This window comes from Cavia porcellus, unplaced genomic scaffold (genome assembly GCF_034190915.1).
Source record: "Cavia porcellus strain 051 isolate PalLab524CR breed Dunkin Hartley unplaced genomic scaffold, mCavPor4.1 scaffold_12, whole genome shotgun sequence".
NCBI classification, from domain to species: domain Eukaryota; kingdom Metazoa; phylum Chordata; class Mammalia; order Rodentia; family Caviidae; genus Cavia; species Cavia porcellus.
In genome coordinates, this window is record NW_026947495.1 from 33,250,395 (window position 1) to 33,269,521 (window position 19,127).

Below are 19,127 nucleotides of genomic sequence, written 5' to 3' on the forward strand. Positions count from 1 at the left end.
CAGTGAGCAATGTTGGTAGGACAGGAAGTATTTCCACTAGAGCTTGAACTATGACTATGACTATGACAGGAAATGCATAGTTTCATAAACACTGTGCTTCCTTTTCTGCTTTTCTCATTGGAGAGTAACATCCTTGAGGCTTTCAAAATGAAACTGGAAGCCTGGAGGGGAGGCCTGTGTTCCTGGGACTTGGGCTACGTGGGCAGCAGAGATCCACAAGTACACAGTTGCATCGAGCTGCTCCTGAAGATGTCTGGTGAAGACTGAAATGAATACAAAGATGACAGCCATGGGTTCTCGTTATAAAATCTAAATGTGTGAGAAAAATCAAATATGCCAAGGTACAAATACAGACCTTGAATAGAAGTGAATACAAAAAAGGAATTTGAACACTTTTTTCTTTTAATTCTTCGTAGCTAGCATAGTAACTTGTACAACATGCATGAAAATCACTGTTTTTACATTGACATCTAACGCTGTACACAGACTCCCCTTGTTTTGAGGAACACATATTTGTTTTTATTCAAAGTGCAAAGCGTGCTTTTGCTTTCCATTTACTATTGTCTCTGTCTGGACCACAATTCTTGAGATACACACTCGAGTTTTTTCAGGTCTTTTATCAAATGTCATCTAATCAGAAACATTTTACCAAACTATCTTCTTTCCTTTATCTCCTCTTGTGATGAATTATCAATGTCTAGACATTAAAACCATTATCTCTTCTTTTACCTAGTAAGAATCATTGTTCCAGCAAGTTGTTTTCTCTGTATTACATCAACAAAGTTTCCTTCTTTAATTTTATTCATATTACCATAAAAATCAAACTATTATTCTGTCATCTGAAAAATGAATCTTTCTCATCCCCTCCCCTGTCTCAAGAGATACTATATCTGATTCATATTTAACTTTCCTCTAGATCATGTTAACTTTGCTTTATTTTCTCCATAGATGTCACGATTCAGAGCCATTTTGATTTATTAATATGTTTTTTTGCACATTTCTTTGTTGTCTTTCTCATCTCGCCCTATGCCATTAGTAATCTTTGACCTTCATGCTGTGTCTGAAGTAAAGCAAGCACTTGCTTGTGTAGTTTTGGAGTGAATGACAATGTGACTGAGAGCACACATTCCCGATAAGAGTAAAATGCTTGTTTGCAAGCAATATTCTTTTCTCTTATAGCTAATCTGAATTCAAGCTTATCCTCAATCATTATTTTCACTGAAAAATACTTTCAGCACTTGAAACTAACTACACAGATTTCCCAGTTTTTCTGTGGTCTGCAAGAAAGTTCCCCAGTCCATTGTTAATGTCACTGATGTGATCTCTGTCCAAATTCATAGTAATAGCTTTTGTGTTTCTCCCGTTTTCCCTCTATAGAATCATCCTCCAATGGATTACACACATAGTCTCTTGATGAAAGTGAAACAAATAAATAAATAAAACTGTCTAAGTCAATTTTGTCACTAGTGCACAAAATACTTGAGATTTATAATTCAAACGAGGAGAAGTTCACTTAGCTCATGGTTTCAGAGGTTTCAGTCCATGACTGTCTGACTCCAAGGCAAAAATATCTTGGCAGAAAGGTATGGTAAAGCAAGGTTGCTTAGGTTATGATGGTCCAAATGCAAACACAGGGAAAGTGAGCTAGTAAAAAATACACTCTCCAAATCACACTCCCAGTGATCATCTCCTCTAACTGGGCCACACATTCCACCAGAACATTCAGTTATTAGATGAATTCATTGAACATATTAACGCTCTTTTGATCCAGTATCTTTTCTGAGAGACTCTTAATCCAGTCAAGTTGAAAATTAAGATTAACTGTCACAAAATAACAAAAGCCAGTGCTCCTATTTCTCCCCTCGGGCTCTGCGTTATGGCTATAGCATCTATCCTTATCTATCAATTAAAACTCCTTAAAATGTATCTATCCCTGCTGTTTTCAATTGATTAATATTCTTCTCTCTCTTATCTTATAAAACACTAATCAAGGTTACAATGACTTCTGTGTTATCTAGAGGCACTTTTGACATTCTTGTTTATTAATTTGAGATACAAACAACTTTTGACAATTTATAAATCTCATGCTTAAGAAACATTCTCATTTGGTTTTCAAGACACAAAATTCACTAATTTTTTCTCCTTTTTTCTTGACTGTCTTTTTCAACTCTATTGCTGATTTTTCTATCATTAACCTTTGAGGTCAGCCCTAGTTTCAGTCTGCGGACTTTTCCTTTTTAATATGATCTCATTCTATAGAGTATCACATCCAGTCTCAGACCTAGAATAGTGTGAAATGTCTTCCAAAGTGATGTCTCTAAGCTGGACTCTCTTTCTTTCTGACCTCCAGACCTTTGTACTTAACTGCATATCATTCAGCACAACTGAGAGGACAAATAAGCATTTCAGACTTAGCATCTATCGTCACTGAAACCAGCTCCTCTTAAATCATCTCAGTCTTAGTTAAACTTGGTTGATGCTTGCCTGCTCAACAAGCACCTTCTTGAATTAGCTGTCAAACATGTCCGCAGTTTGACCATTTCATCATTTTTCCTACTTCCTCCACTTTGGTCCAAGTTCCAGGCATCTCCACTCTGATAACTGAAGTAATTTGCTAACTGATCTGCCTGGTTCTGCTCTTGCTTCTCTTCAGTCAGTTATTCAAAAACAGGCACAGTGATCTTGTAAAACTATGATTCAGATTCCACTTTTTTCACTTTTCACTCATATTTTTAAATTTAACAAAGACAAGGCAATGCACACAGCCTAGCAGTGTGCTACTTCTCAGAATTTTCACTTCTGCTTAACTTTGGATAACTTTACTAAAGTAATCTAATATCCACACAGATTTCAGTCATGCCAGACTCAGTAATTGTTGGTTTTTCACTTACATCTCCATTGCCTGGAGCATGATCTTTACACCACCAAACCCACAGGGCTACCTCTTTATTTCAAGTTTTTCCTTTGTAAAACCTCCCTCACTGAGCTTATGAATTTACACTTGTTTAGCATTGCAAGATGTATTTCAATGCTTTAATTTTTTGTCCTTATTAAAGATTACTATCTAGTAATATATAATCTAATTACTATCTTTGTGTTTCTCTTTCTCTCTCTGTCTCTTTGTCTGTCTGCCTGCCTGCCTGTCTGCCTGTCTCTCTCTCTCTCTCTCTCTCTCTCTCTCTCTCTCTCTCTCTCTGTTTCTGAGACAGGTTCTCACTAAACCTCTGTGTTACCCAGGCAGGGACTGAACTTGTGATCCTTGCTGTCTCAGCCCCAAAAGTGTTGGAATCACAGCCATGAAACACATAACTAGCATGTAATACATAGTATTTTTAGTCTAGTTGGCCTAATATAAATATGTCATAAGCTTAAAAACACAGGAAATTTATTTCTCACAGCTATAGAGAAGTCTATTGAGAAGTCTAATATTATTGTCTGAGGACGTTCCACTTTCTTATAGATTGCGCTTTCTGGCTGTATCTTCAGAAAGTACAAGGGATAAACTAGCTTTCTGAGTTCTCTGCTACAAGGCACTACTCAAAGTCATGAGGACACCCTTATGACCTAATCACACCCAGAAAGTATCACCGTAATACTATCATCCTGGGGATTAGGATTTCAAAGTTAGGGGACACAGTCATTTAGTACACAGCAAAAGTGAACATGAAGCTGATGCTTTTATATTGTCAAATACATAGTAAGTGCTCAATAAGCTAACAGTGGTCTACAGATTCTCCAAATTAAAACTTTCCCAGTATCTTAGCAGCTGTTTGGGAGTGGAGCACAGCAGTCTTCCAAAGTGGAAAACCCATCCGTGTCTCTCATCTCTGTCACAGGAAGTCTAACTCTCAGCCTCAGTTAACTTTTCCTTTCTTTTTCTATTCTCCTTAATAGCATCTCAAAACATCTATTAAGAAGGCCTAGGAACTTCTGTTTTTCTCCCTAATCATACACACATAGATACAGTACACGTAAATATTACCTAATCTGTAAAAAGCCAAAACCCACATCAGTTTGCTTGTAATGAAAGAGGAATGGGGAAATTTTCTGGACCATTATATCTAGGTTAGAGTCTAGTTGCTGGAACATATTGCATGCATCTAATTTTATTTTCCTAATTTTGCCAGATCACTTCTCAGAATGGCTTCAAATTGCAATCATAACAGCAATGAATGAGATTTTTTTGCCATGAATTCTTATCCAGATATTTACCATTTCAATAAGAGATGATTTAACTTGTTTTATGATGATTACTATAGAGTTTGTTCATCTCTTCATTCACTGGTTGGATATTAGGCCATTCCTTTTCATGAATTATTTATTCAATTTATTTGCTTTTTTCCTAGTTAGTCTTCTTATTGATTTTTTTCCTGTTGGTTTCTATAAATGCTTTATAGATATAGGTATTTGCTCTATCTATAAAGCATTTAGACAAAGATTATTTTTCTATAAGCTTTAGACAAAGATTCTAAGTTAAAAAGCAATCTTATTATTGTATAGTTAAATTCATATATTTTGTTCTTTTCCTCTGAAATATAAAGGTACTACTTAAAAAGCTTCTGTTTTGAAAAGTATTTTTCCTTACTATATTGTACAGCATCATGGTTTTACCCCCAAATAAAGCCATGAACCTACCATGGGTCCATCTTTGCATTTGGCCTAATGTTGGGGGTCTAAATCTCCTTTCCTCTCAAAGTGAATATGTATCACCAACAACATTCCATACAATTTCTTCCTTTGTGTTTATTCTATTAGGCCATTTTTGTTAGATGTTATCAAATGCAGTCTGTCTGTGGTCAGCATTAATTTTTTAACACTATAATTTTGGAATAAGTCAGTGTCTTACAGACAAGTCAGGAATCTTGGCTCTTTTATTTCAAAATAAACCTAATATTCTTGGATACTGGGTCTCTGAAAAAAGTTCTGGAAGAAGCTTTCTTTATTGCTCAAATATTCAGTTGTAATTATAATTAGGATCTTACTGAACACATCTGTAGATTATTTTGGAATGATTTATGTATATCCACTCTTTTTTATCTGTGAACACAATTTATTTTTGTTGATCTTCAGCTTAATTTTTTGATATAGATTTAACATTTAGAAAATGTTTTGATCACTTGATTAAGTATAATTGGCAAGAATGATTTCTGTCTGCCTAGTGCATCACTTCCAAAAAAAAAAGTGAAAAGGAGTATCAGAAGAGAATGCTGGCATTATTCATTTAGAGTTGCACTGAAGAGCAAGTGTTTATAAGACAGAAGAGTAATTTAGAATAAAGTCTCTGAGATCAAAACCTTTGGGTTTGACTCCTGACTCTACTTTTTACTAGTGTGGGTAACAAATTTACTTGTTTCTATATGTGAAAAAAAATATGATAATGTTGGCTAGCTCATGATTTTATAAATTTTATAAAAATTAAAAGAGTGGTTGGTAGAGTGTCTGGTTTAAAACAAGCATTCAATGAATACTAGTCTCTAAAAAGAGTAAACATGTCAACCCCTAGGTGTCACTTTTTAAAGACCCAGTCTAGGTATATCATCACCTAAAGGGCTCATTTCCCACCCTATAGCTGACAAAATGTATTTTTGTCTCCACTAAATGTCTAGTAGAATCCATTCAAAAAGAAACACCTAATTTATACTCCTTGTCCTGTATTTCTGAGTCTGCCTGGAATTTACAATGGCCTAAATTGGCAAGAATTACTGAATTGTTTTGATATTCCCTCTTTTTTTCCCATTTCATGCTAATGCAAAATTAATAATTCTTTATGACATTCAAACTATTTACACTAATTTTAATCTCTGAGGATGACTTTGCTTTAAATCTTATGCTCTATTTTATGGATAAACTAAATTTAACAAAACTACGGTAACTGGGCTAAAGTGACTATCAGTGTCAGAATTGAGTCTTCAACTTTGATTTCTTCACTCTTTCCATCATGTTTTTTTCTACATTTTCCTTAGTGTTAGGAAGAAAGAATCAGAAAGAGACCTCTAGGAATCTAGAAAGTTAGTAAGATCCACCCTGGAATGACAATTATCAATGAGTAAAATAATCCATCTAATATAAACTTTAAAAGAAAGCGCTAAAAGAATTAGATTAATTGATAGGGACATTGCAGAGTTAACTTGGGCCATATAGATCAAGTGTGCATTCAAAATTTGTCTTTTTATATTCCAAATATTCTGTTAAACCCCATATTACTAAGATTTGTAGTTCAATTGGTTTGGATGACAAGAGATTGCAATTCATCTTTCTTGTGTATTTATTTTGAAGGGAAGCTTTTCCTTTTATGAATATCCTACAAAGCTCACAAAACCAGCCAAGTCTGGGAGTCCAGGAACTTATTTATTGAAACCCATGGCTCAATAAAGATTTATATCTATAGTTAATGGCCAGAAACTGTAAAAATATGTCTGGGATTGAAGATTAAGAAGGGTGGGTACACAGAAGTTTGCCAGAATGATAAACTTTTGAGTCTTTCCTTGTATGTTTTCTTTTTAAATCAGACCACACAGTCATTGAACTAGAGCAAAAGAGCTCCAGCCCAACTGAGAACTGCTTAGGCGACTGCTAGAGAGAGTATGTTAGTGTGGGAAGTACACATCATCAAAGCATAAGGCCACAGGCTTGCCCTCTAAACTCCTCCTCCAGTGACACCAGGCGGCCAGCAGAGCTCTGGATTATGTTCTCTGCACTCTGTTCAAGCCCAGTCCCTGTTAGCTGAAGCAGCCTTTTGTGGGTCCACTCAAGAATGGGACAGAAACACAGGCTCTGTGAATTGCAGGTGGCTTCTTAGCTTCCCAAGATCACCTGCAGAGCCTCCGGACAGCTTGTGAACACGCTCTAACTTACCAGGGGCAGGACTGGCTTCCTTTGTAAACCCTGCCAGAAGGCAAAGAAAGGGGAAGTGTCTTCAGGGCTTAGCAACCTGCTCCTCCTTCTGCAAACTTTTTGATCACACATTTTCACCATTAAATTAAAATTGATGAAACTTACATAAATGTGGAGTATTTGAAAACTGATCCTCACACCGAACAATGATACTGGTGATGCTGTGAGGCAATTTCTTCATAGCGGGTAAAATCATGATAGGTGCGGCTAACTGTATCTACCCAGGAAGTGGTTTTATTTAAAAGTTTTGCCCTCACCCAACCCCCCCCCCACCTCTAGCTTTTTTTTTTTTTTTTTTTTTTTTTTTTTCTTTTTTCTTTTCTCTAGTACTGAAATTAAGAGGCAGTCAACGCAGGCCTACTCTTACAACATGTGACTGTACTGTTTTCCGTTTTTGTTCAACGAGTCATTAACAGTTAAGAGTTGATGGCAGTTTCAATAACAAGTCATCACTGAGAAAAGGTAAGTAAGTCTTAACTTTCATTGTACCTGAAATTTAAACTTGTAAATGCTTGGCAGAGTTTCCTACCTCTCGTGTGAACGTATAAACATTTGTACAAAATATTATGTTTTTACCTGTGATTAAAACATCAGTTTCTTTCCTTTGCTGGTGCCAGTTTCTAAAGTCCTTTACTAAAATATTTTAGTAAAATCAGCTTCAAGAATTTTAGACTGAAATGTTAAAGACAGAATATAGTATAGTTTTAGTTTGTAAGTGCTTTTAAAAGTAACTGCTAGAGAAAATATGGGACTATGTACCTTTAATTGACTGTTTTGTGTGTAAAAACAAGAAAGAAAGAAAAAAAGCATTTTTTAAGATTGAGATGTTGTGAGATAAAAGGCATTTCATATCAATGAGAAATAACATTTGAATTTCACTGTGAAAAACACCCACTTTAAACATTATATTTTTAACATGTAAGAGAATATTCCCTATTATGACAAATGAGTTTGTTTTCTAAGTTTTATTTGAGACGTAAGGTAAAGTGAGGGAAATTTTCTAAAACATAAGCAAAGCTTTATGTTTAAAAGATAGTTAAAGCTGACTTCACTAAAAGGTAAAGCATATTGGAAAAATACTTTTGTTATCTAAGGTAGCTGTATAACTTTCTTTTTCTCAGATTTTCCAAAATAACTACCTTTACAAATGAAAAGGTTTGTTAATCATGCATTGACTAAAACTGTTCTCTTGCATTGACTTCTTGCTTGGATAGAATGTTTTGAGTGCTGACAATTCAAGCAGAAAGTACAAACACACTGCAAATCTCAAGACGAATACCTAAAACAAATCTGATTGAAGATTTTTGAAAGGATTTTAATAAAAGCCAAAGATATGACCCACTTATCCTTAACATTATCTTTACTGTACTGTTAGAGGAGCGAAATGATGGCCTTCATATCACCATTTTTTTGTGTTATTAAAAATGGTTACAGGGTTGATAAGTGGAAGCAAATTTTCCTTTTTCTTTTATTGTCTTCTATTGAAAGACATATATAAACGTTTCTCAACATGATCAATTTAGTAGGAAATTACCAAGCATACTAGCACATTTACTTTAAGATCTTTTCAATTGTCAATACTATAGCTAGTTACTTGTTGACTATTAAAATGATAATGGAAAAATAGAGATTAGGACATGATGTCCAATATTCTTTATTGTGAGAGTGTAGACACTACAGTGTACTATTGTTAGAGAGGAGACGCTAGTAATATGCTTTTTCTTTGATATTCTGATTAGAATTTCAATTTGTCACAAAGCACTATTTAAATCTGCCTTCAATATTGTGGTTCGGAACCTCTGCATGTATATAGGCTGTATAATTCAGATTATTGGTGTTGATATGGTATTATTTTATTTCATTCTATTATAAAAGAATAGTACATGAATAAACATATGTAGCACTTACATATAAGCAATAATGAATGTCCAGTTAAACATCTAGCAATGAAGAAAACTCGTCAAAGGTTTTGAAAATAAATCTTTTCTAAAAAAAAAAAAGAATGTTTTCTATGTCAAGTGTTAAATATAAATATTTATGAAACGTGTAAAATTAAAGATGAGTTAAAACATTTTGGAATGAATTTAGAAAAAGCAGCTAGTGAAGATGTCAGGTAAACTACCATAGTTCAGAATAGTTTATCAGCAGTTCATAATCTCTTGAATGTTCTGACCAAATCTTAAGACAGTTAATTGCAAAAGAGCCCCTATAGATTATTATATTTTACACGTTTTTAATGAATATGTAGAAACCAAGTTATGGTGAAGTAAAACAATAGAGAAAACATCACTTGGAAAAGCATTTCAAAGCTTATTTGTTAAAAGAATATTTTGTTCTAATTGGGGTCATTATTTAGCAAAATTCAGAAAAAAAAAAAAAAACAGAATACTTTTTGATTCTTTCTTTTGCTTCTTTTAAATGCTTTGTTCTACAACAGCCTCCTCTGTCCCAGATTTCTTTCCCAAGATTTTGGTACCTAGAAAGCTAGACCTCAGCTTGCTGCTTCTGTTTCACACTGCTGTATTCATGTGTTCATCCACTTCTGAGAACAGATGGATCCTGTTGAAAACAGTCCACATGCCTAAGAGAAAGTCACAACTTCTGACTTACTTTCCAGGCATTCTCTTTCTGCCCTGTAGAATCTTAGGATTCCAGGTACACATAAGGAGACCAACACCACAGATAAGCATTGAGGAGGTGTGTTGTGGGTTAAAGTGTTTGTCCCTCATTGGTTCTACCTGGGCTATTTAAACATAGAATTGCTGAGAGTGTGTGAAGGGTCCATCATAGAGATGCATCCATTCATCCAAAATATTCCTGAAGAAATGTATACAGATGAAAATAAGTGCAGTGGGTAATAATTGTACTGTTTTCAGACAATTTTGATATTTCTATATATTTAGAAAAGATTTAACATAATCAATGCTTTTATATAGATGTATTTTAAAAGTCATTTAATACTATGAATTTAACTCTTTAAATACCAGAAGCATATGTTTATATTGTAAAATGTTAAATGACTAGAAATGCATTTATGGAAATTATTTATATTTTAAAATAGATACCAGGAGAAAAAAAATTTGCTACACACAGCAAAATGATGTAAAATGATTTAAATTTAGACAAGGCAATAGCAATACTTCTTGATGTGTGAAAAGTCTAAGGATAATAAGCTGAGGTATGAGAAAATCTAGAAGTTCACAGGGAATTCTTGAGACTGGGACTCATTTCTCTTTGTTTCTTAGCTTTTATTTTCACTGTGTTGTAAATGATCTTTGGCAGAAGATTCCAATATGATACCAAAAAACTTGAAATTTGTGTCTGATCATTTCAGCAAACTCTGTGGTAAAATAATGGCTTTCTTTGTCACCACAGTAATTCCTCTTACTTGGGTTTGATCACATGCTTGCGCAGGTCAGCCACTGATTATGGACACAGACACTCCAAGTAACAAGGCCCACATCTCAAGCTCAACCATACCTGTCACCCTTTAACGGAAAATGGAGGTCCTCTGACATAGAAAATAAATCACTGTGTGTGGCAAACAAGTACCAATAAAAATAACAATTAGAAAATTGTAATGATTTCCCTAGAAACAGGGTGACTGCGTCTCTTATAGCTAAAAGCCACAAGATTCTACTACTAAGCCACATTTGGTCACATAAAAGTATTACTTGCCAACTTCTTTAAACTCTAGGTAAACAGAAATACAATATGTCTGACTGAAATAAGACATCCTACTGAGCCGAATTTTAAAATATTTTTAAGTCAATCTATGAAAACCATTTAAAATGGTTGCCTTCTAAAATTTTAAAACTATAAAATTATACAAATGTTTCAAACATTATTTATAATATTATAGTTATATAACTTTATAAATAAAATATATTAAGTACCATAAAAAGAAAGAATAGTCTTAGGGTCCAGAATTTTATCTTACTTTTTAATATTCCTATTACTTTCCAGGCTATAAACTAGAGAATTTTTTTTCTTGTATCAATTTTTTATAACCTGTTAGGTAATTCAAAACAGTTTGGGGAATTTCTTTTGTGGTAATTTTCAGAGAAATCTATTTCAAAGGACAGGATAAGAATGTATAGACACAAAAACATGATATGTCAGATAATTTCAGGAAAAATGAATTGTTTGTTTTATTGAACAGACACACAGGTAATGAGAGGTAAGTCCAGCAAAATAGTTTGAAATTATTGGAAGGACTTTCTAGCAGGTTATGGCTCAGGTTTGTAAGAAACCAGTTTTTTTAAGCAGGTGATGTACATAACTATCTACTGACACTTTCACAATTTGATGTGTTGTCTTGCATCAGGATTTATCTCCTCCTCCCTCTTACCTCACCATTACATGATTTACCCTTCAGGTTAGGTTCCACCTACTGAAAGAATAGAAAATAACTTACAGACCCAGCTACATAACGTTCTTGCACATGCTGTAGTTATAATGATTTTTTTTTCATGGAACTCTTCTTGCTAGGTCTTAATTTGAGAATACATGATATAATGAGGTAGATAAAAATAAAAATGAAACAAGACAAAACTTTCACAGGAGATCTAATATTTTATTTCTAATTGTCTTATTCATTAGCATCTTAACAAAAGAGGTAGCCACTTTTCACTTTTTAATCTTTCACAGTCTTTTCATGTAAAAAGCCTTTTATATGAATATATATGCTCAGATATGTCTTTATATGTCCTTCAGTGTATTATAAGTTGCATAGCAATATATATTTTTATATTTTGCTTTTTGTTTTATAAATTTATATTTAAACTATTTTTATAACAGAATAAGAAACTACTTAATGCTCTTTTTTATAATTGTGCAATATTCCATAGTAGAGATGTATCATATACAATTTAATCAATTTTTATTGAAAAATTCATAGTATGGACATTTTCAAATTTATGTTAATATAACATCTTCATCAATATATGTAACTATGTACATTTGAAACACACACACACACACACACACACACACACACACACACACACACACTCCAAGGGGTAAAATGTTGATAGTTGTTGTCAAACTACTCTTTGAAGTTTCAGTAGTATTTCATGAACATACTGCTAGAAAGACCACAGATTTTAAAATAGAGTGTTTCCAAACCATTCAGGCTTTGTCAATTTGTAGAAAATCAAATCTCAATACAATTTTAGTAGATATTTTGGCCATTAAGAGTGAGGATGATCCTGTTTCCAAAATATTGAAAGTGGGTTTATTTTTCTTCTAAAAGAATAAACACTCAGTTGACTGTAAAATTAAGGACCCAGAGTACAGGGGAAGTCTAGGTCTTGGAGTGAGATGTCAATGGAAGGAAAGAGTTAGGGATAGTACATGTGAAATATCCATTTTATAAAGATGGAAATGTGCAGTATGAAAAAGCAGGTGTAAAATTAGTGTTTAAGGGAAAGAGAAAAGATAAAGCAAATTTAAAAAAAAAAAATTCCCAGAAGCCATAAATGTCTCAAAGAACACTAAGATAGGTGTAATCAGTAGCTCATGTAAATAATCTTATAAAGAAGGAAGAACACTAGTGAGTAAATATAGATGAATTGAATATGTGTGTGTGTGTGTGTGTGTGTGTGTGTGTGTGTGTGTGTGTGTGTATAAAGGAAAGAAAGTTGAACGAATTCATGATTCCTGGTTTCCATCTTTACTGAAATAGTTGGAAAGTTAATCTGATGAAAGTATTTCTTGGATGGCAAAAATCTAACTGAATATTTTATTTTAAAACTGATCTTGTCAATATTATACAATTGAACTGTGGATTTTTAAAATAAATGTTTTCTCTTTTTAGTACAATTCAATTCTATTTCATAAATATATCTGAATCTCAGCAAAATTATATAATGAAATGCTTAGAATAATTTTGGGAGACAATAATTTTTAAATAGCTAACAAATCCACTGCAAAATGTAAGTCTGCATATGTAAATTCACTTCAATAGAGATCTTACGCCACAAGCTTTTGAGAGGGTCCTATAGGTCTTCACTTTACCATATTTGACCATTATGACTTTAGGGCACTTTCATTTCCCCACCATCTGCCTTTGATGCTATTGAGTACTTTGTCTTCTCTTGAAGCTTCTTTTTCACTTGATTTTCAGGATATTTCATTTGCCCAGTTTTCCTCAAGCTCACTGGATTATATCACACTAACTCCATTGCTAACTTTTTCTCCTGATTCATATCTCTCAGTGCTGAAATGTCCTGAGCTCAGTCTTGGGAGATATGCTCTTCCAGTCTTAGCTGTTTCTTCTAAATTTATTTTTATTTGCTCTTATTTAGTTCCATGACTTTAAATACCATCTATATGTAAATTAGATCTCGAAACCAGCCTTTTTGCTCAGCACAAATATCAAATGCAATTGTTTTCTCATCATCTCTGTTTGAATGTCTTGGAAAAGTCAAAGTGAGTCTATTGAAAACAAATCACTGAACCACAATCCACTTGCCTTTAAAACAACCTGCTTTTTTCCTTGTTTTAAAAATCTACCACATTTAATGGCATCATGATTCATCTATTACACCAGAAAAATATCCTAAAGATCACACTCTATTCCATTCTTCCCCTGCCTTTACCTCCAAATTTTATCATATTCATAAGTAATAAGTAGAGCTCACACAGTAGACTTAGGTTTCATTATACAGTTGGCTTTTTTGGTCTTAAGATATTATTATATTTTAGTTCATTATTAAGTATATTTTGAAGGTAAGAAAACCATAAGTCTCACAAATATAAAGAATATTTGTGAAGAGAAAATACATAAAAAGAGAAACTTAATAAGAAAAATCCTTTATATTTTAGATTTTATATACACTTTATTTTCCTTTGCATTGTCGATATTACTTGCATAAATTCTTTTTTTAGATGTATTCATTTACTTTTACATTTATAAGATGGTGATTGGATATCTCAAATTTTTAGTTATTTTTGGTTTAGGCTCTGTAGGAATGAATTAAATATCAAGCAAGGAATAATTGTCTATCCAAATATTCTTAATTTAATCACCTCTGTTATTTCTATCATTTTTAGTGCATGATTCTTTTGACATTCTTCCTAACTTCTATAATTCCTTTAATCGTCATGTCCAAGATTTGACAGAATGACTGTTTAAGAATTGAATGATAGAACTCTCCTAATAAAGTTTTCAAATGATTTTTTTTACCATATTCAGTTTAAATTCAAGGCAGCCCTTTCATGATTTTCAACACTCTATCTCCTTCCTCTGCTTTTGTTTTCCTTATTATCATCTTAGGTATGATGAATTCATTATTTGTGAGACTATTCACTGACTGTTTTTACCGTGGAATGTGTGGTCCATGCAATCATTGATCTTTTCTGTCTTTTTACTGCCAAATATCCAGAATCTAGAACAATAATAAGCATATGATACATAGCTCGGGACTATCCGTGTACAGAATAAGTGTTGGTTGAATATGACTTGTAGAAGAAGCCAAGACTGACTGGAGATTTGTAACTATTCCTCTATCTGAAAAATAAGACAATTTAGGAAAAGAAAATCCATAAATATATTGCAAACAAATAACACTATATATATATATATATATGTCATATTTTAGTAATGTAGCAGTGATAAAATGTCAGTTATAATCCATTGTACTTGTATACTATGATGATTTCTGAAAATAAGAATAAATGATACTCACCACTTGAAATCATAAGGCCATAACTGATGGAAAACATAAACCACTTCTAAGCATTTAAATCTTAAGATATTTTTCTAAGTGGTAGTATTAAATGGGAAAATTTTATATTTATTTGGATTCATTTCCTAAAATCTCAGACAACTTTTGTTTTAGTTTCTAGGAATACAATTCCATACCTAGAGTCAAAACAAAACATCTGTTTTGAAAAGGTGCTAAAGGTAGAGAGAGCTCGGGAAATTGGGTGCTGAGTCAAGGGGAACTCTTATTCCCATTTCTTATCTTTATGCTTTAATTAACTTACTATTACACTTCTAAAGCTCTAAAAATTGGACCGTTTTAGGAGATCCATCAAAGTTTAAGTGGAATAGGTAGAAGAGAAAAATTTATTTTGACTATACCCAGTAGTATCTCAACACTGTAGAAAGATTCTGTGTTGGTAGGAATAATAGATTGTATTCACTTATTCTCAGAGAGCTATAGAGAATCAGACATTCATCATATAATTTTTTGGCACCAGAGACTGAACTCATGACCTTGTGCTTGCCAACAGATGCTTATGTTACTGAGCTAAATCCCTAACCCCTATCAATATAAATTGTTACTATGGGATTATTTATGATCATCAATATAGATTTGATTTTTCAATGTCTATTAGGAGCCATGTGTTTTGCAATCCTAACAACATTTCGTTTGCACAAAATTCATATAAAATTGGCACTACCATTGTAAAGAGTAAAAAGCTAAGTCTGAGCTTAATGTTCAAATTTAAAGTGCAGTTTTGGTAAAATGGGCCATGATTTTTAGACAGATTTGGATAATGCACAATATATTTTGTTTTTATCATGTCATGCTACTAGAAAGTTTGTTGTTATATCTTTACATATATTACCTTAAATAGGGAGATTTTAAAACATCTGAGAAAAAAATTTTTTTTTGCCTTAGATACTACAAGAATCTTTTTCCATTTACCTTTTTCTGTCTTCTCTAGACCCTGTATCTTCTCTTGGGACTTGAATTCCTATGAGTTCTTCTTAAATGTGCTCTATGCCATATAGTAAAAATGAGGCACAAATGGCTATTGAACACTTGAAATATTGTTAGTCTAAATTGAGTGTAAAATAAACACCAGATTTCGAAGACTTAGTGCAAATAAAAAGAATGCAAAATATCTCATTAATATTTTTACATAATTGTATGCTAAATTGACTAAGTTTTACATATTGGAATAAATAAATATGTTGTGAAAATTGATTTCACCTATCACATTTTATCCATCCAATGTGGATACAAGAAATTTTTAAATTACTTGTGTGACTCATAGTATATTTCATTTGAATGCATGTGCTTTAGAGCATCTTCTTTTCTAATATTTTTTAAAAATTGTTTATCTATTTTCAAAATTTAAAATGAATCCTTGTAGTATGATCCTTAACTTTCTGCTTTCAGCTTTGATCTCTCTTCCAGAATTCCCTTATTTTTAATTGTCACTTGATAATTCTGTCATGATATTGCATCGGTAATTCAAACGTCAAATAACCTCCTTCATGAAATCCTCCACATTCTTTGAATTGTGGTTAATTTTGTCTATTTGAAATCATCTCAACAAGTAATCTTGGCGTTTCCATGGGCTCCTCCATCTCCTTTACTGCATGTATGCAATGAATTGTCACCCTTTACTAGCATCCATTCTCTTCTATTTTCATTCACTGTGATAGCAATGCTTCAAGTAAATCAAACTAAAGAAAAAATAGGAAACCAGAAGGCAGACTTTTGGAGAAGGAGAAGGAAATTAGGGGAGGAGGAAGGTAATAGGATTGAAAATGATGTTTTATACATGAACCAAGTCTCAAACACAAACATCGTTACTCAGTATTGTAAATGTTAACTAATATATAAAAATCTAGCCTTACTTGGTTTAGTTATATGTCTTTTTTCAATGATCTTGCCCATTACAGATGTGTTTTATGTCTTCAGGGTGTGTCTGTCATCAATGTATAATCTATTGAGAACTTTGTGATTTTGTTTTGTTTGATCATTGCTTCAAGTCAATATGAAAAGCAAGAAATTTAAAAAAAATATTATTTATTAAGTGTACATACTAAAGGATTCTGTTTGATAACTTCATGCATATATATAACATGGGCCAATGAAATTAAACATAGCATAAGCTTTTCATATGTTTAGTAGAAAAATGTAGTGAAACTTTAGAGAAATTAAATTGCATAACAAAATATGACAACTAAGTCACATTTGATGTATAAGCATTAGAACATATATTTTTCTCAAATTCTAGTCTAGAACTGTTTTCTTCTAAATAGAGATAGAAGGCACTGAAAGAGTAAGTTAGGAAAGCAGAAAAGCCAGAGTTCAACTTACTAGATATGTACATTTTATGCATGTTTCCTCTTCTGTAAAGTGTGGCTGGTGTTCCTTAGAAGGAAACAAAAGAAGTATATAAAAACTTTGTATAGCTTTGTATAGCACTAAACAGTTGGTTCAAAAATTTAAAACTATGGGTTATAAAATAATAATTGTAATTATGTTATCAGGTTGTCTCAAACCAAATGGTGACAGTTTTACTAGGATTGTGGTATTAAAAAACAGACTACGGTAATTTTGGTTTATTTCAATTCTAAGTATTATCAGATTGTGAAGCTCATCAAAAGCAATTTCTTGCTATTAGTTTCATTTCCTTCATTCAGCTATGTGTGGGAGTAGAGTACAGCTGTATGGGGAGAGACAAGAACTAACTCTTTTGTTGTTTGTTTATCAATTTTTGGTTGATATGGAAATCTTACTTCAAGCAGTTCAAGATGTGGCCTTACCCAAAATATCCTTTAATTTTGAAGAATTCATATTCACTCCTCAGAACATTTCAGAAAGTGGTAGGCAACCTCAGATTTTGGGGGCCTAAAATTGAAATGAAGCAAAAAAAAAAAAAAAAAAAAAAAAAAAAAAAAAAAAAAAACCCTGAGCTATAAGCAGAAAGAAAAACTAGAATTCTTTTGCTCACATTCATTTTAAATTCAGTTTTTATCTAGTTGGTAAGGTAGTGCTGTAGATGACTCATAAGGCAAGTATGCTGGGCTCCTCACAAAATATGTTTAAAATGAAAAATAAGAAAAGACAGTGAGAGATCTGGTGTCTAGGCTGCTCCCTAAGTCTTTGTTTTGTTCTGTCATTTTGGGGAAATCAGTTCAGTATTCCATTATGAAGGTTGGGTGAATGCACCAATTAGTCCTAAGTCTGAAACCAATTGGCATAAGGACGTCTATACAATGAAATTGAGACTTGGGAGTGGTGAATTCAAGTGCTGAGAGGTTCAAGATTACACAGCAGCTTGGCAGTGAACTTTCAAGTCCAGCTTTAGAAAAAAGGGTTAGAAAATGAATGGTTCTATCAAGGTGGGGGAAATGTCTTGATAGGAAAACTGGAAACTTATTAGCATGGCAAATACATAGAGAGTTAGATGTGGGGCAGCCATGGAAGCAAGGTGATATAATGTTTGTTCTGTCTTTCCTGACCAGAGCTTTCGAGAGGTAGGGATCAAGCACTGAAATCCAAAGACAGTTGGGACTGATTGGAAAATGTAGCCATTGCAAGCAGGGTGGCAAATCTTCACTTTTGGGAAATGTATATGGAACTGGGAGAATTGGAGGCAGGAGATTTTAAACAAGCAAGCACAGTTTTGTAGTACATGAAGTACAATATGGAGAAAACCACTGACAAATATACTGTCTGAGTTTAAAAGCCCACAGTCAATTTAGCAGAAGAAACACATGGCTCCAATACAGAAGAGAAAGCAATACAGCTCAGGATTTAATATCTGTCAAAATGTAATAGGAACAGCAAGCAGGTCAAAGCAAAGAGGGTAGAAAGACAAATTTTCTGCACAGTATTAAAGAGAACAGCCCAGTGTTTCACTTTTGAGACTGAGAACATGTTGAGAAACTTCCAAGAATAAATGAAGAATAGGTGAAACCAAGAGGTCTGATTAACTTCCTAGTAAAGAAGTACAAACACCCTCTTGGTTCTGTTCTTCATTCCCAACTTTACCAGCTTGAATGAATAAAAAAAGTAAAATACTGAAATGTTTTCCTAATATGCACAAAAACTTCCTTTAATCCACATGTCAGAGGAACAATGGCCCTACAGGTGAGTGATGTCAGAGACCACAGTCACAAATGCATCCACCTAAGTCTGGAATCTAAAAGGGAAGTGAGAGAGAACTGGAGATCAGAGCAAACTTGCCCTGTGTAGAGAACTGAGGGGCTGTCCTCTGCCAGCTGATGTACCAAGTATCCCTGGGCCAGTTTGCCATATCTGATGATTTATCTAGAGGTATCTACCTAAATAGACACCTTTCTTTCTTTCTTCCTTTTCTTTCTCTCTCTTTCTCTTTCTTTCTTTCTTTCTTCCTTTTCTTTCTCTCTCTTTCTCTTTCTTTCTTTCTTTCTTTCTTTCTTTCTTTCTTTCTTTCTTTCTTTCTTTCTTTCTAGGTAACAGCCCTCATTTTTCAACTGGATTTGATTCAAAGTATTG

At 33.2% G+C, this 19,127-nt stretch overlaps 1 protein-coding gene across 2 annotated transcripts in view; it reads left to right on the forward strand.

The window, feature by feature from the left end:
* The first annotated feature begins 7,199 nt into the window (after positions 1–7,199).
* The window catches only part of Arhgap15 (Rho GTPase activating protein 15), a 591,921-nt gene continuing 579,993 nt past the window's right edge, over positions 7,200–19,127 (forward strand). For both annotated transcript variants that reach the window (XM_003478711.3, XM_063259030.1), the window contains exon 1: positions 7,200–7,356. The gene's annotated coding sequence lies outside the window, so the exon portion shown is untranslated. The remainder of the gene's footprint in view (positions 7,357–19,127) is intronic.